This window comes from Mangifera indica, chromosome 20 (assembly GCF_011075055.1).
Source record: "Mangifera indica cultivar Alphonso chromosome 20, CATAS_Mindica_2.1, whole genome shotgun sequence".
Classification (NCBI taxonomy): domain Eukaryota; kingdom Viridiplantae; phylum Streptophyta; class Magnoliopsida; order Sapindales; family Anacardiaceae; genus Mangifera; species Mangifera indica.
The window spans coordinates 5,705,848-5,723,456 of record NC_058156.1 but is presented as its reverse complement, the minus strand read 5'-3'; the positions used below and the strand labels follow the sequence as shown (position 1 = coordinate 5,723,456).

The window sequence follows — 17,609 nt, the reverse complement described above, 5'->3', positions numbered from 1 at the left end:
ATACATTTAAGTGGTCAGAAAAAGAGACAAAAAAAGTCTAACTAAAAACTCAACTTCAAAAATGCAAATTAGGTGCAAAAAATGTTGTCGCGATGTCTTTAAAGCTGAGGTAATGTTACCTCAACCTCACTATAAACCTTTAGGCAAAATAAATATATATATTTGAAAAAAAAAGGATTGAGAACCATTTCAACATCTATCCAAAATATCCAACAAATTGAAACAAATATTAACCAGCTGTGATGGTTTTCTCACTCGATGCATGACTCTAATCCAATCACCCTCGCAAATCATCATATTGACAGATTCTGGCAATAATGATGCCCTATAAGGGTTAATAACTCTTGATCTACACTAAAAGCTTGCTCTAAGGCTACAAAAGAGATTGGAATCACTAAAATTTATGCAGCCATCCAAGAAAGAACTTTGAACTTCAAATGATTTGTCTTCCACCATTGAAGAGCATTAAAGTCAGAGAATTTGGTTTCCTCATTTGTTTCTAAGCAACCTTTTTTGAGATACACATCCGCTCTATCTTGACAACTGGTTCGGATTTGACCTTCCTGATCTGTTGTCTTAAGCATTGCCAACCTTCATTTTGCACATATATACAGTTAGTAGTATGAGAGTCATGAGACATGCCTACCAAAATTTTCATTAAAAACATTCATTACGTAACAAAACTTTCAAAGTTTAAAACTTACCTGATCCATTAACTCGTGTTTATACATTGTTAGCACTTTCCAAAGATAAAAATTTCATATACTAGTTATATAAGGTTTGAAAAACCTTTTTGACATTCTCAATCTCCTCAATGGTCTGATCTTCACCATATAAAAAGGGAAAAACAAGCTCAATCAGCCGAACTTTAATCTTGCCACAAACATTAAAAGAAGAAATGAATAAGTCAATCATCAATTTTAATATAAAACATTATTAAACAAAATGCAAGATTTCTAAGAATTTACCTTGGATCCAACGTACTAGCCACTGCTATAAGCAAATTAACCTGCCCCAATGGTTATCAAATCTATTTATCATTTTAGAAACAATTAGATGAACAAATGGATCAGGATCAAACTCTTTATCCCTTAGTATTTCTTTTATTCTAAAGAGCTCAACAAAGTATAAATTAGAAGTAGGATAATTTGATCTCAACATTATATTACTAACATCATTAAAAATCTTCAAAAAATCATAAACAACAACGATCATTTGCCACTCCTTTGTAGTTGGGCAATTAGAATAATATTTATCTCTCTTATGAAATCTAGGAAACACTTCTTTGAATCTTAAAGCAACATTGAACATCTCCAAAATGCTATTCCATCTTCTCGAGCAATCTAAGATGAGTTTCCTATCATTAATGCCTAACGATTAAGCAATCTCACAAAAAATTTTCTGTTGGGCCTCACTATGCTTGAGATATTTAATACTTTCCCTCACATTGCCCATTGCCTCTTTGATCTCTTCGACCTCGTCTTAAACTAACAAATTAATAATGTGTTGTACAACAAACATGGAAAAGCTTCCTATCACAAATCAACCTTTGTTGAACTTTAAAATCCTCCTTCAACACAACTAGACAAGTATCATTTGTGCTTGCATTGTCCATAGTAATCATATGAACCTAACACAATAGACATTGAAATAAGAAACTCATATAAAAATATATTTCATTTGAATACTTAGCTTTAATAGAAAATTGAATAAAAATATAATTATTTTACCTTATTTTCAATTTCCCATTCCTTGAAACAATTAAAGAATATTATGCAATGTTAATACCTTTTTTAAGGGGAGGTAGGCAGACAAATTGATCACTCTTTTATTCAAACACCAATTATGGTCAACCCAATGCACTGTTATCACTATATATTCAATATGTTGGGCATCTAACCTCTAAAGATCAGTAGTAACACTTACTCAACTAAGTTCCACAAAAATTTTCTTTAACTTCCTTCGTTCAGCTCATAAACACCTTCACAATTTGCCTTTAATTGTTTTCTTTCAATTTTTTCATACAGAGGTTGAACAAATCCAAGTGAAAAATTGAATCCAACATATTTAACCAACATAAAAGGCTCCTCATCCAAGAAAACCATATGAGCCATTGCTTCTCTAACCTAAGAAACCCAAATTTATTTCAACAAAATTCACACAACATTAATTTCATCAATATATTTAGCATAAACAATTACATTGACCATAATAGTTGTTAAACAAATTACCTTATGGTGCTCATATTTTCCTCTTATCCTCAAAATGGGTGGAAGAGAGAAAGAGTCACACAATATTGATTCAACAATCTTAAAGTTGAGCATTGTTTGCCCACATTTAAAAACATGTTGTCGAAGAGCTTTCTTTCTTGCCAGACATCCGTCCATATGCCTTTTAATGTGAAAAGTACTTCTTTTTGTTCTTTAAACTGAGCCTTCAAGCAAAATTGGCAAACATCATATTTATTATCCCTTTCAACTTCAAACAATTCCTCGGGGAAACACTCCTAAATGGTTGATGTTTTCTTTTTCTTGTATGGCCTAATAACAAGATCATCATCTTCATTATCATTTCCTTGAACATTAACTTTGGAAATTGTAATCCTTTAACTGTGATCATCAACAACCACATCATCTTGAATTGTTTCAGGCCCTATAACCTCTTGTCCTTCTATATTTATATCCCCAACATCAATAACATAATGATCAAATGCACTAAACTCATGATTATCAAAGTTTATAGACATTCTATTTGTACCTTCTCTACATTTGTTAACTAACGTATGAGTTGAAGGTTAACTTGAATCTCCCAGCTTCAACTTTCTTTTTTTTACCATCTAAGTTAATTGGAAAAGAAAAATCATTGCGAACCAAATCAACAAAATTGAGAAGGACATTCATTGTTAATATCAAGGAAGAGACAAAGTTATTTATAATTAAATAGATACCCATTGCAACTAAGTATAGTGTTCATATAAAATTGAAACATAATAAGCTCTTCCGTTTAATGGTTCTGTTTGGTTGTTTCCTTGAATATGCAAATTATCAAATAATGAAATATTACAAACTTTATATAGTTATTTTCTTGCATATGCAATTATCAGATTTGACAAGTCAAAATCTTTATATAAACAAAGACCATTTCATACTTAACCAAGTCAAGTATATAAAATACTCTTATAAGGGCATTTAACAAATACAATTTAATCCAAATCAATATACCAAATACAATTTAATCAATCAATAATCAACCATTTAACAACTAAAATACTCTTATAAGGGCATAAATTTTTTTATACAAAAAAATTTCATTAATAATTATGTTATACTAGCAATAATTATACTAGTTTAATATGTAATTTTATACAAAAAAATCAGAAATAATTATGTTATACTAGCAAGCAACTGGTAACAAAGATGGAGAAACATAATCAATTTACACAAGTTTAAAACAGTTGTATATAGATAATCTGGATTTTTTAATTCCAAAAACTCATTTCCTAACAAGATAATACATTTTAGAAACCAAAACTTTGAAACATTTCAAAATATATTTAAGAAACATTCAAACACTTCAAAACAAATTTCATAAACATTAAAATGCAAAATTTAAAGAAACATTTAAGCAACATTAAGGTTAGAGCTGATACACAAAATTAGGGTTAGAGTTAGGGTTAGGGTTGTTACCAACAATAGAGGTTACAAAAGAGTAGAAGGTAATACGTTCCACTGAACCACAATGACGATAGAGAGAAAGAGATTGGTTGTCAGAATAGTGGCAGTACTAAACTGTGCAACAGATCCCATCAACGAACTTGAGGTACTGAGATATGGTTGTAAGAATACTGGTGGTGGTGATATATTGACTGTATCACAACGAAAATCAAGGGGGATCGAGGATGACTAAAGCAAAATGAAGGAGTTTCATCACTAGGTTTAATTGGGAAAAAGCGTGGAATTCTCTAAAATATTTGAAACTTGAAAATATCTAAACTAAGTGATTAAATGGAGAGTCATGGACTATATAAATAACACGTATACGCCCTTTATAGTGAAACACAACCATTTTATTAATTCTTCGACTCAAATTTGAGCTGCAAGCAGAATTCGTTTTAATTTGAGTTGTTTGATTAGTTTATGAGTTGAGTCGAGCTAAAACTAGTTTGATTCAAACTCATCTCAATTTATAAAATGAGATATATCTTTGACTCATATTTGACTCAAATTTGAAACATATGAATTTGAATCGAGTCAAATCGGCTTTTAAGCTCGAGCCAACTTGGCTCAGGTCCAGCCCTAGGGATGACGTTAGTGCATGCATTCATTGAACTTGAAACCATGATACTAGAAATAAGTTAAATCCTTATAGAGTTACTGGAGTCATAGAGCGTAAAGGGTTCAAATTAACCAAGTACCATAAAATAGGTGCTTGCTTAATACTTACACACTTAGTTAACCTCGCAAGGGGAACTGGGGTAACTTAGGATATGCAAACATCAACACATTACAATCACAAGAAAAACTTTACATTTATTTACAAGTTTGCGTGGGATTGTTGGTGAAATCTTATTTCTTAGAAATAGTTGTTATATAAGTATAGTAGCAAAAATACTATTTTCAATTATTAATGGCATTAGTAGAAGTATAGTAGTTTTAGTCACCTTCATTAATTTTAGTTTAATACAATTTAGACTCCCTAGCTAATAAATACTGCAAAACAAATTAGTGATTGATATTCTAATCTCTATAGGATAGATATCTATTATATTACTTGATGACTTGTGACATATGTATTCGGAGAAAGGTGTTGCTAGACTAGATTGATATCCAAGAGAGTTTTGAGTGATTAGGAATCTATAGGGATTCGACATGAAACATAGAATAAGAGATTATAGGCTTACCTAAGGTAGTACCGTGACTTAGGTGCACTTGTAGATATGGTATAGTTCATTGATTGGTGTCCTTATCTAGAGAGAATTGCTAGCACCACACCTGTCGATTGACTTAGGACTTATTAGAATGTAAATAGTCTATCAATTGGAGTCTGTAGTTTGAGACCCTAGGATCACAAAAAGATAATACAACCAGGATTAGAGAGCTTTAGAGTTGGTAGCTAGAGTAGGTAAGGAGATTCCCTTTATTTAGTCAAGATCCGATAAGCCTTATAATGGAATACGGATCAAAGTTAGGTTAGAAAAAGAAAATGATAGATTTGATTGATGGATTGTAGGATAGATCATTTGTAACACCCTTTCTAAATGTGCAACCTTTCGGAGTAAGATGTCACTAACTTAGTCTAAATGAGTATGCATTCATTTAAATTTAACCTCATACATAAAAATTACAAAAATACCTTTAATAAATGAAATACATGGAAACATTCAAAGGATGTCATAAATTAAGTAACATAACAATTATCCATAATATAAGTGTAGCAAATACATAAACATAACATTAAGTCTCTAAAGTCAAATATGTATAATGAAATCATAAATGACAAAATTACCCTCATGCAAACTCTACTTTTGTAGACTACTACTTGTACTATAGCCATTACGATCACTTGTACTTACAAAACATAGTAAGTAGGAGAGTGAGTGAAAAGTCACTTAGTAAGTAGGAAACTCTACTGACTTCTACAAAATCCTCAAACAACTCTTGGCTCAACCCACTATAACTAGGTTAATAGAAGTCCATCTCTAAACCCCCACAATGATGATATATGTAATCTTAGGAACCTTTAAGCTCTATAAGACATTCTTAAGGACTATTTGGGCCCCGTTCATTCACTAAAAAATCACTCAGAATTCTAAACTAGTGTGACCATATCATCTCTTTGATGAAAACATTATCTCATCTTAAACTATATACTAGGCTGATTGGATTGGATTGATATACAGATTTGACACCTTTACCATGTAAGCTCGTTATTCAGTCCATTCACCTACACCACTACAAATTGTTGAACTGAAACTAGGCTCTACTATTAGTAAAGTACCCTACTGCTAGTAGAGTGTCTTACTACAAACTTGCCCTACTGTGGGCAATGTAAACAGTATAAATCATGGTGCCCTCTCGTAATGACTATAAGATATGTCAACATGCCAACATCTCGAACCACATAATCAACTCAAGCTCGTTTTAGCTTTCACATTCCTTATAACTCATGTCGTAAATATAATAATTCTCTTGGGCATATTAGGTGCTAATGCTTACCATAAAGTTTACATTATCCTTTGAGAAAACCCATTAAACTTAGCATATTTCTCCAACTTTCACTATTGATTGAATTTCATGCAAGGTGTACACTGTTAGATGTACGAGCGTGTGTCAACCTCTTCATGTACGATTAGTCTTTCATGGGTGTACATGTTTATAAATACTACACACAGACGTGCAAGGCCATATGCATGAGCAAACCTATTCTATTATCTAGGCATGACTTATCTTTTTATTCATTACTCATCGTGACTTCGCTTACATACATGTACGAGTATGCATAAGCATACAACTTGCCATACTTAAACATGTAGCTATAGGGAATTTGTGACCTTGGGTAGTGGAATAACAATTTAAAATTTTAATTAAACAGTATAAACACCACAAAAATCCCTATTTGGATTATCCTTGTAGTAAGATTAATTCACAAACATGCAAATAATACACATATGGTGTTTTTCAATATACCTACATAGGTAGCTATTTCATCTTTCTCTAAAAGGTAAAAGGTTACGAAGTCACTCTTAAAATCAAATGTAAGCTTGCTCTTGGGTATCTACACAAATATGAATGAAGGCTATTAGAACTTGAGCATGATTTGTTTAATATTTGATGAAAGTCACGATAATCGTTTTTCATCTCATGGGCAGCTAGGGTAAAAAGAAAAATCATGTGTTTGTGAGAAAGTCATGTTTAGAAGAATCAAAGCACATGAGGCTAGCATTTTTAGTTTTCCCATAATGTACACACCTCACTTTTTTCGTGTGTAAAAAAATTACAGACACGCACACATGCACATACACACATATATATATATGTACATATATAGGTCTACTCGTGTGGGTTTTATATATATTATTTAAATATATGTTTAATTTTTATTATTATTATACTTTTATTTAAACTCATGACCCACATGAAATTATGAATTAGGTTTAGATTTATCCAATTAGAAAAAACAAATCCAATCTTGTACTTTCTCACATACATCCCTAACCATTCAAGATTATTTTACTTTAGTCTTTAAGTATCCTAAAATATACATTTGGGGCCTTTCCAGGACTCAAAACACTTAATCTAAAATCTAGATCAGATCCAACTTGAAAAATTCTATGCCTTTAGAGTTTTATCAACTCTTTTTTGTGTGTGACTCATAGGTTTTTCATTAAGTTAATAGTGACTAGATTAATGTTAGACTTTTGACCTGATATCTGTTGAGACACAAGCCAAGATTGGTCTCTAACGAGATATCATGACCACTCGATTAGTAGAGATCAACATGTGACTTCTTTAACCTGTCAGTGATATAGTTACTTATACAATTTGATCCATTTGTAATACAATATCTCTTCAAGTTAGGCTGTGGTATAAATAAAGAGTTTCCCTTAAAACTCCTTGAATTGCATAAACTAACTTTTTGTTAATGACTGGATAATATCGGATTAACTATAAACTTAATCTCATTGTGGTCATAGATTTAGTTAGTCATTGCCATTCATTAGAAAACCCTAATTGAGATATCAACTTTCAAGCTTGGGAGTAACGAATCTTTTATTGATCCACCATAGACTTCATGCAAATCATAATATGGCTAATCACCATTTTTCTAGCAATCCTTTGACCAGACTACGTTGGGTTAGTGTTAAATCATGTCAATCCTTACATAAAACAGTCTAGTGACCTCAAGTTTAAGAATCGCATGTACCTTCATTTACTAAGAGGATATATTTCATAGATACTAAAGTAACCATCCATATTGAATCCTCGTAATGGGTTAGTTTAGTGAGCACATCTACAACATACACCTATGTGTTGTACTAAGTCATCAACAAACAACTTTGGCACTTGAAAATTTTCATCATCTTTTAATGAGGTCATTCAACACTATGATAACTCTATCACTATTACTCGTGCTCTTAGTCATGGTAATATCAAAGTTATGGACATTTTAAGAATATTTATCTAATATGCACATAGGGTCACAATTAGATGTTTTGCATTAATCCCCTTGTTACAGTTCAACTATTTTTAGGACATTTGTCTAAGCATATATTAATATTCTATAATAGACAACAATAGTCATAAGAAATTACAAATATAACATTTTATTAACGAACTTGTATCATCATGAGGATTGACTCTAGGGCACCAACCCAAACAATCTTCCATTTGCACTATAGTCAATCATCCTTGCAAATAATATTAGATTACCGTATGCACCCATCATAGCTTTTGTTGCAACTGAGCATTCATTAATACAATTTGTCCATTGAGTTTTCTAAAGTTAATTAACCTTTCTTCTTGTCAACCATAATTGACAAGGTGAAATCGTCAAAGTATATAATTACACTGTTTGGTAAGATCATGACTCCATAAAGTATTTGTTCGGTATTAATAGTACCAAATCAATGATGCAAAAGCCAAAGTTTATGATCTAATATTCCTTTTAAAGCCATACATTGTAAATGTCTTATACTCGACTTTCAACGTAGAATTTATTCAACATATATATGACTTGACCTCTAAATTGATATTTATTATTTTTCAACATGATTTATCTTATGTCACTGTTACTTATTTAGTGACTTCATCCTTTATGACCTAGAAATTATCTATATTCCTTTTCAAGAATTCAAGGATATTCTTCTAGTATGTTGTCTAATTATGCTTATTTGAACACAACTGATATTTCTAAAATGTTGAGACACAAACTTCAAATATATTTCATGATACTCATGATCATTTTAATAATTGGTGGTAATAAAAATCCAATCATCTTTGTCACTTGATTTATGTGTTAAATGACACATTGTCTAAGAGAGACATGTATCATTATGAAAAAAGAGAATCCTTTCAGATTTTTATTTGTTGAATCCTTTCAGCCTTTGTTTGCTATATACACTCCAACTTAAATTTAGTAGTCTATATGATCTACAACAATAAATTGAATAAGGACATGGACTACTTAGTTTAAGTCCTCTCACAAAGAATTACTTGGTTATCCAAGTCTTATGCTAGCTACAAATATGACATCTAATTCTAATATGTTTATCGTTGTATAGATATACAATGTCAAAATTGTCATTGTACTCTGACTCGCTTTTCTACATAAATTTTATATTCATTTCAATAAAACCAAAAGATTTTATGGTTTTACTTGTACGAATATTTCTATATTCCAATATTCATGTGAGTTCTTAAACAAAACTCATCAACTTGCATAGCTGACCAACTCATTTTCTAGGTTAATACCATTGGTTGTGATATGATCACAATCATTCTAGATTTTATCCATTGGAGTTACTTTTGACAATTAATTGTCAAAACTTTAATGGTATGAAGCACCCATGATGGTATCTAGACTTTAGCATCACTTGTATCATCACTTTGATGATTTTAGCGCATTTATCAAGAGTTATGAAAATTTTAATTCTTATAAACTTATAACGCATCTCATTATTCCTACATATTTTTGTGTACATAGGCTAATTACTCCTTTTCATTTAGGATTGAGTAATCTCTATTGTGATGTTCAACCATACTTATTGGCACATCATTTACTTTATGTCTATCTTTCTTATGTATTAAAAATTGATTTAGTTATATTATTCTCTCATTCTTTTAGAAAATGACGTAGAAAAGGATCTTCCAAAATAAATTTTAAAACCTGTTTAGTACTAGAAAGATAATATTTTTAAGTTTTTTTTTAGAATATCAAACAAGATTATCTTATTTAACATACTATTCAATATACGATGAAAGAATGGTTAAAAGTGAATTCTAAGTAAAAGTGCAAGTCTAAGAGACACAAGGTCATGTATGGAGAGGCTATGCTCATGTGTCATGCCACATCAACCATATAAGATTGATTTCGCATAAATTGCAAATTTAAGTGACACACGATCATATACTTTAGACATAAGCCAATGTATGTACTGAATTTGTTTTCAATTTATAAAAGGCACATTGCTACATTTTAGGGATTATCATCCAAATCCCTAGATACATGAATTAGAGAGAAAAAGGGTGAGAATAAGAGTCTGATATTTTGGCTTCATGGTGGCTATTTTTGGTGACATTTTTGACAGTAAGGAAATGAGAGAACCTAAAGAGAATGAAGCCTAGTTATGCAGTCCTATTTCTATAGATCAAGTTTGAATTTTACAGCTTTTGGTAAAGAGGTAAGTAAGATCTGCAATGTTTGTATGTAGATACGTATATATATGATATGTATTGAGGTTGTATGGTTATGTTGTTGTAAAGAGTAGAATGTGATATCATATTAGGTTGATAACTTTTCATTGAGACTTATGAAATCTATATCTAAATTATGCATTAGTGTGAACTGATGTCATGATTATTATGAGTTGGCATATTTAAGAATGTTGATAATGTTGTGTATGTGAAATAATGATGAGAATATGATGTTAGATGTCTATGTTGTATATATAGATCCTATGTCATGTTTATGCAAATTTCGTTGATAATATTATGAGTAATTGAAATGTGGTCAAGTAAACTTGTTGTGTTAATGATCTCCAGGCTATAATATCATAGAAGTGAGGTGTTTAATTTGTTGAGAATAGAAACTCTTTCTTTAAAGATCAAATTAGGGTTTAGATACGACATTTTCTTTAAAGATCAAATTAGGGTTTAGATACGACGTTTTCTTTAAAAATCAAATTAGGGTTTAGAAAGAAAAGAGTAAGAGAACTAAGCTAGAGATTTAAAGGTCATCCCAGGTAATAATACAAAGATTCTAGGTACATAGGAGTATCCTACATGCCTAAGAGTTCAGTATAGTGGGGCACGATATATATTGTTAGACTGAAGCGAGAGCGAGCTAAGTTAAGTAAAGGCTCAAAATGCATGCTAGCTAGACATCATGGGATCGTTACGAGGAGGCACTGTGAGTACATATTTCCTACATCGCCCACAGGAAGACACATTTGCAATAGGATATCAAACCCACAGTAAGGTACATGCTTGTGGTTAAGCCCAATTAAGATATAGTTTAGTGTAGTGAAATAGAGAAATAACTTACATGGAAAACGTGCTAAATCCCTACATTCAATCCATACTAATCAACTTAGTATATAGTTTCAGTTGCAATTTTCAAATTCAGATGCTTTCTCCAAGTTTAGTAGGGTCACGTTAGATAGGAAAAACAAAGAGATAGCTTACATGACAAAAGTGTTAAATCCCTGTATTTGATCTAGATCAATCAACCTAGTATATAGTTTTAGTTACAATTTTCAAATTTAGATGCTTTCTCCAAGTTTAGTAGGGTCACACCAGATAGGAATTTGGGAGAACAGTTGTTTAGTGATCGAGAGGGACACAGTCGACCCGAGAGTTAGGATATACAACTTGGACAATCTCTAGAGTTCAGTATAAACATAAAGATAGTACATAAGACCTATTATCATCTATAAAGGAGTTTTATGTCGACTCTGGGTGATAGAGTTAGTATGGGTTGAGTTTAAGGGCATTTTGGAGATCTTAGTAAAGTTATCAGTATAGTGTCCAACTTACTTAGTGTTTTATCACTCACTTCCTTACTTTCTTGCATACAGGTACAAGTGATTGTGAAGACTACGGGATGAGTAGCAGTCAAAGGGCATAGGCTTTAAGAGCATTTTTGTCTCTCAGTTTATTTCCAAATTTTTCATTTTTCAGTTTTGTTCTATTTTATAACTGTATTAGACTACACACATTATGATAATAATTCATGCTTTTATATTTGACATCTTTTGTTATGCTTTTGAGACATTTTTTATCAAGGGTATTTCAATCTCCATCATTCAACAAAAATCAAATGACTCAAAATTCTAGCCATGATTTAGTCTTTTGTGCTATTTGATACAACATTTTTTAATAATTGTCATTAAGATGATGTTCAATAATTGAATAATACTCCTACTAATGTTAGTAAGAAATCAACATAATCATCTTTGTCTTGATAAATATAACTAGTCATGACTAAGCCCTTAATGTGTCAAATTAATGGTTCAATTAAAATTAATTTATACGATTGATAATTCTTGAAATAATCATAGTTATAACTCTTGAAATAATCATGTTAAAGACTTAGTCTTCCTTCTTTTGTTAGCTGGTAAGGTTTTACATTGTTTTGCTCTAGTTGTCAGGCTTACCACATTAAAAGCAAAGTACCTTACTTTTTCTAACTGCACCATAGTATATGGTACTAGTTGAGATTCAAAATTTAGCTTGGGTGTAGCTTTACTTCTTTTTTCTTCTCTTTTCAAACTAGTTTCAACCTGCTTAGCCATTCTTATGTGTACATCAACATTTACCACAATTCGTAGCAAGGGTTCATATGGATTCTTCCTTATTATCCTTCAGAAAGTCCATTGCGAACTTAGTGTAGGATTCAAGTAGAGACAGGATAACAAGGTTAAAAGCCATGTTATTCATCATACATGAGTCTAGAATTTTAGCCCTCTTGATCAATTTAATTATATTTAAACACATAAGTTCCAATCTCTACTCTGTCATCAATTTTTTTATTAAAGATTTCTTTCGTTACCTGATATCGCTCTTAACAAGCATGACCTAAAAAGATCTTATGCAAACAATCAATTATATCTTTATCAAATAAACTGATACTTTGTATATCAGGAGTCAATGAAGATAATATGATGCTCGATACTTATTTTGCATCATTTTCATGTTTCTTGAAAGCATATGATTCCTTCATTTCAGCCTCAAGTTTGGTCACAATAGGTAAATCTTGTACAACATACAAAATTTTCTTCTCTTCTAATACAGTCTGTAGATGTTGATACCAGTTGAGATATCTTGCATCTAACCCAAACTTGTTTTCAAATATTTTTTTAAAGGTTGAGTTGTGTGTTAAGTCTATTCTACAAAAAATAATAATAATAATAATAAAGTCATATTTTAATTTTATATATATTTAACATGGTCTTTTGTTAAATAAATGCTCCCACTATTTTTATTCAAGTCTACAACCTTTTCTATTGGACTTGGGAAATCCTTATGGACTTCCTAGCGAGTTGAGATCCCATTGCATTAATTCTCCCATTCTTTTTGGCTAACAAGTTTGAACTAATTAATAGGTAGGTCAATCAAATCAATCACAAAAATCTACGATCTTTAATTCAATAGTTACGCATTAACCAATCATGTGATATCAATTTGGTCAAAAATTTTTTGAATGTATGTACATGCATGAAATCAATGTGTACAGGTGTACACAACTTCAAAATCCATGCATGTGCGTCCAAAGGGATGTACACCCATGAGGAAACCAAGTATAGTTGTATAGTGGCCTATGTACACTTGAACAAGGCATGTAGCCCGAGTGTACCTAGGTTTTTCCACCAATGTCAACCAATGTAATTCATCAACAAAAATAAAGAAAATAAACACTAGCAAAATAACAAACAATTTATGTTGTTATTTGCATCAATTATAAAATTGCTTTAACAATTTCGTAATAACAATTACAAATTAAATATTATTTTGATATTAATATAAAAAATTAAAAATATATTGTAAAAATAAATAGGTATATTTTGTACATTAATCCTTAGTAGGTGGCTCTAATACTATTATATAGATTTTTCAATCTTTAAGCAGCAGAATAACAATTTAAAATTTTAATTATACAAGCAAATATATTGTAAAAACCTTGGATCACCCTTGTAGAGAATTAATTCACAACATGTATAAAACACATATAAGGTGTTTATTCAATATACCTACATAGACGGTTTCTTCATCTTTCTTTGATAGCAAGAGGTTGAGAAGTCTTTCAGAACCAAATGTAAACCTACTCCTTGATATCCATACGAAGGAGCAACTTAAATAGAGGTCGAAATCATGCTCGAGGCTTGTTTGAACTTGATGATGGCTTGTAGCTTGATAGAGAAGGGAAAAGCTCTCTGTGTGCCTACGCATGTTTCGTCTGCCCATACATCATCTAATTAATTTCCTCAAGATTTTTGATAATCAACCTAAAATCGTGGGATAATAACAATAGGATAAAATCTTATCCTTAGCCTAATTTGAATTTTAAATTAGATGATGGCTTTGAGTTTATCCAACTGGATAAACTCTATGCTACTATTTCTAGCATATACCCTAGCTTGTTAGGAATATTATAATAAGGTCCCAAAGTATAATAAAATTTATTTTGGGCCTATAGACCTTTCTGAGGTTTTAAAAAGGATTGGATTCGAGCAAAATTTATAGCCTTGGGTAGCAAAATAACAATTTATAATTTTAATTAAACAGTATAAACACACCACAAAAACCCTTATTTGGATCATCCCATAATCAAATTAATTCACAAATATGCAAATAATACGCATAGGGTGTTTTTCGATATACCTGCATAGGCCACTCTTTTGTTTATCTCTAAAGGCGAGAGGTTATGAACTCGGTCTCAAAATCAAGTGTAAGTCCACTCCTTAATATTCACATGAAGCACAAATGGTAATGAAGATTGAAACCACGCTAGAAAACTGTTAAAACTTGAGCATGATTTGTTTAATATTTGATCATAGTCACAACAATGGCTTTTTATCTTATGGGATACTAGGGTAAAAAGAAAAATCATGTGTTTGTGAGAAAATCACGACCTGGAAGAAACAGTCATAAATTCCTCTATCCAAAACATGTCATAAAATCCTAATACTTCATGTATAAACATTCATGTATTTTATGTATCATAACATAAACCAATCCAGTCTCATGTTATACACCAAAATCACATATCAAATAACTAGAATCACGAAGTTTCATAAACTATAATAATCAAAGTAGGACATAAATTTATTTCCTAACTTCTATTCCTCATACATGATCGAAACATACATAGTACAGTCCATGCTTTTAGAAATCAACCCAATGATCCCATGAACCACAATAAGACATATTATATAGAAAGGTAGAGATATCCTACTTATTAGTTTTCCCTTCACTGAATGATTTGATATTGACTACAACTTCACTCTTCGTCCTCATCTTTTCACTATCTAGCTAAAGAACCCTTTGATTCACCACTAGAGATAGCCAAACAACACTCAATTTCTCTCTTTGAAATGGGTAAGGTCACTTTGCATGTAATGGGATAATGATCACAAAATTCCAATAACAGGCCTTTTATAATCTTTCCCAACATAACACCATGCATAGGCATGCATACTTAATATGCACGTTATCCATTTGGCCAACATATCACTCAATGTATGGGCGAACACCCTCTATGTACGATCATAAGACCCTTAAAATTACAATACATAGTTATTTTCATTACCAACTCAATCATAACAATACATATACAAATATATATATATAGGCAAAAAGACTAAAATGCCCTTGAGATGTACATGTGGGTGTTACATCATTCTTACTTACTGAGTGTTTTTTATTCACTTCGTTCCTTTTGATTTTACATGTGAGAAGCATAGATGAGACAAAAGTAAGGTAGTTGATCAGTGATGGAGCGACATGCAACAAATAGACTTTTAGGAATTTCTATTTATGATATGATTATGACTATTAGACGTTATGATTTGAGTAATGAGTTTATTTTGATATTAATGCTTGGAGATTTTTTGATTTGATACATTTATTATGATTAATAAATTGAGATATTTTCAAACTATAGAATTGAAGCATGTTTATTCATGATTACTTGATCATGCATGAATTTACTTGGTGATTATGAATATACTCGATATAGTTTTAGTAGCACTTCACCCCAAGGGATAAAACTTTCAAGGTAGGGTGTTATAATTATACAAGGGCAATATATTTGACTTATGTTTTTTAAAAAGTTGATTTGTATTCATATTGCTAATGGTGTTTGCATTTTCATTATTAAAAATGAATTCAACACTTATTTACTTCGTTTTGTCATAAATCAAAAAGGAGAAATCATTAGATCATTATATGTTTTAATGTGACAAAAACAAGAAAAAAGATTGTGAAAGGATTAACAAAGTTTCAGGCAAGTCTAATGTTATGACCAAAAATGTAGGAAATATGCCTAGAATGTCTATTCCAAGAAAAAGGAATGCTCATTCCATCTCTTAGATTTCTCATTCCACTATAATCAACCTTGTTTCACTGATCGTTCCCTATTCTATCTAAAATAGAAAAAAAAAAGTTGAAGTTTGAAGGTAGAAATGCCCATTCAAGATGAAGAACACCTATTCTATAATAATTCAAGTCAAGAATGAGATTGCTTGAAAGCCCATTCAAGCTTTTGCCAAAGCTAAAAAAATTGAAGTTTGAAAGTTGGAACATCCATTCAAGTTGAACATTTGTTCCACTATATATGAAGTCTAGAATAGATTAGTAAAGGAAGTCATTTTGGAAAAATTAGATGAAGATGACGATGGAAATGGACATGCACGTATGGGGAAAGCAACAATCAATGTCGTTCAAAGGAAATGAAAGAAAAGTAGCATTTATACCTTCTCCAAGCTAGTTTATTTGAAATAGATGATGGAGTGGAGCTTCCCAAATGCAAAACCTCTAAATTGTTGCACCAATCAAGAATAAAATGGCCTTTGGCCAAATTAGTAGTGAGAGAAATGGTTTTAGCTAAAATGAGTTCATGCATGAAAAAATGAACTAACTTTGTCTTTTTATATTGGTGGACTTAATTAACGAATTCTTAATTCTTGCATGACACCTTGCAAAGTTCTTTATTTACATAATAGTCATACATGTATATCTTATATATACATTAATCACCCTAATTTTATCTCATGAACATCTTAACATTTAAAATGCCACTTTCACATCCTTATAACACTATATAATATTACTTTTATTACCTTTGGAATGTGGTAGTCATCCTTGGATAATCAATTCTCTCTCTCTAAAATATTTAGTTTATTGGTGTGACTATTTAGGTTCATCATGGTGTAGCCTTGAGCCCTTTTAAATGATCCAAAAAAATATATGGAGACTTAACAACTATGGTAAACATCTCACAATGTGTCACAATCTTTAAACCATAATGACAATACAATCTATCAAACCTATTTTTCGATTGTACATTTTGTGTAAGTAAGATCCTGCTATTGTAAAATCTTAATTGAGTACAAGTTTATGGTTTGTCAAAACCCTAGTCTTGATACTTCTTTGAATCATCGATTAATATATTTAGAATATGTCATCATAAACATCCTTCATATGACTTATATTATACTTTAGCTAGAGTTTTTTGTTTTCAATATTTATCGACGTTTATGTAGAAACTCAAAATTAGAAAATTTCTAAGTCAATATGTACTCTGAATGTAGTAACTCTAAGTCAACCGATTCCCTCTTGATCATTAGTCATCTCTGTATATGAACAATATATGACCAACTTGGTTTTATCATA

At 31.0% G+C, this 17,609-nt stretch overlaps 1 long non-coding RNA gene across 1 annotated transcript; it reads right to left on the bottom strand.

The window, feature by feature from the left end:
- Window positions 1-161: 161 nt before the first annotated feature.
- LOC123204168 lies at window positions 162-4,006 on the bottom strand. Its single transcript, XR_006499458.1, has 4 exons — window positions 3,687-4,006; window positions 969-1,009; window positions 705-873; window positions 162-591 (listed from the first exon to the last, which is right to left on the bottom strand). It is a non-coding gene; the product is annotated as an uncharacterized LOC123204168 (long non-coding RNA).
- Window positions 4,007-17,609: the final 13,603 nt, after the last annotated feature.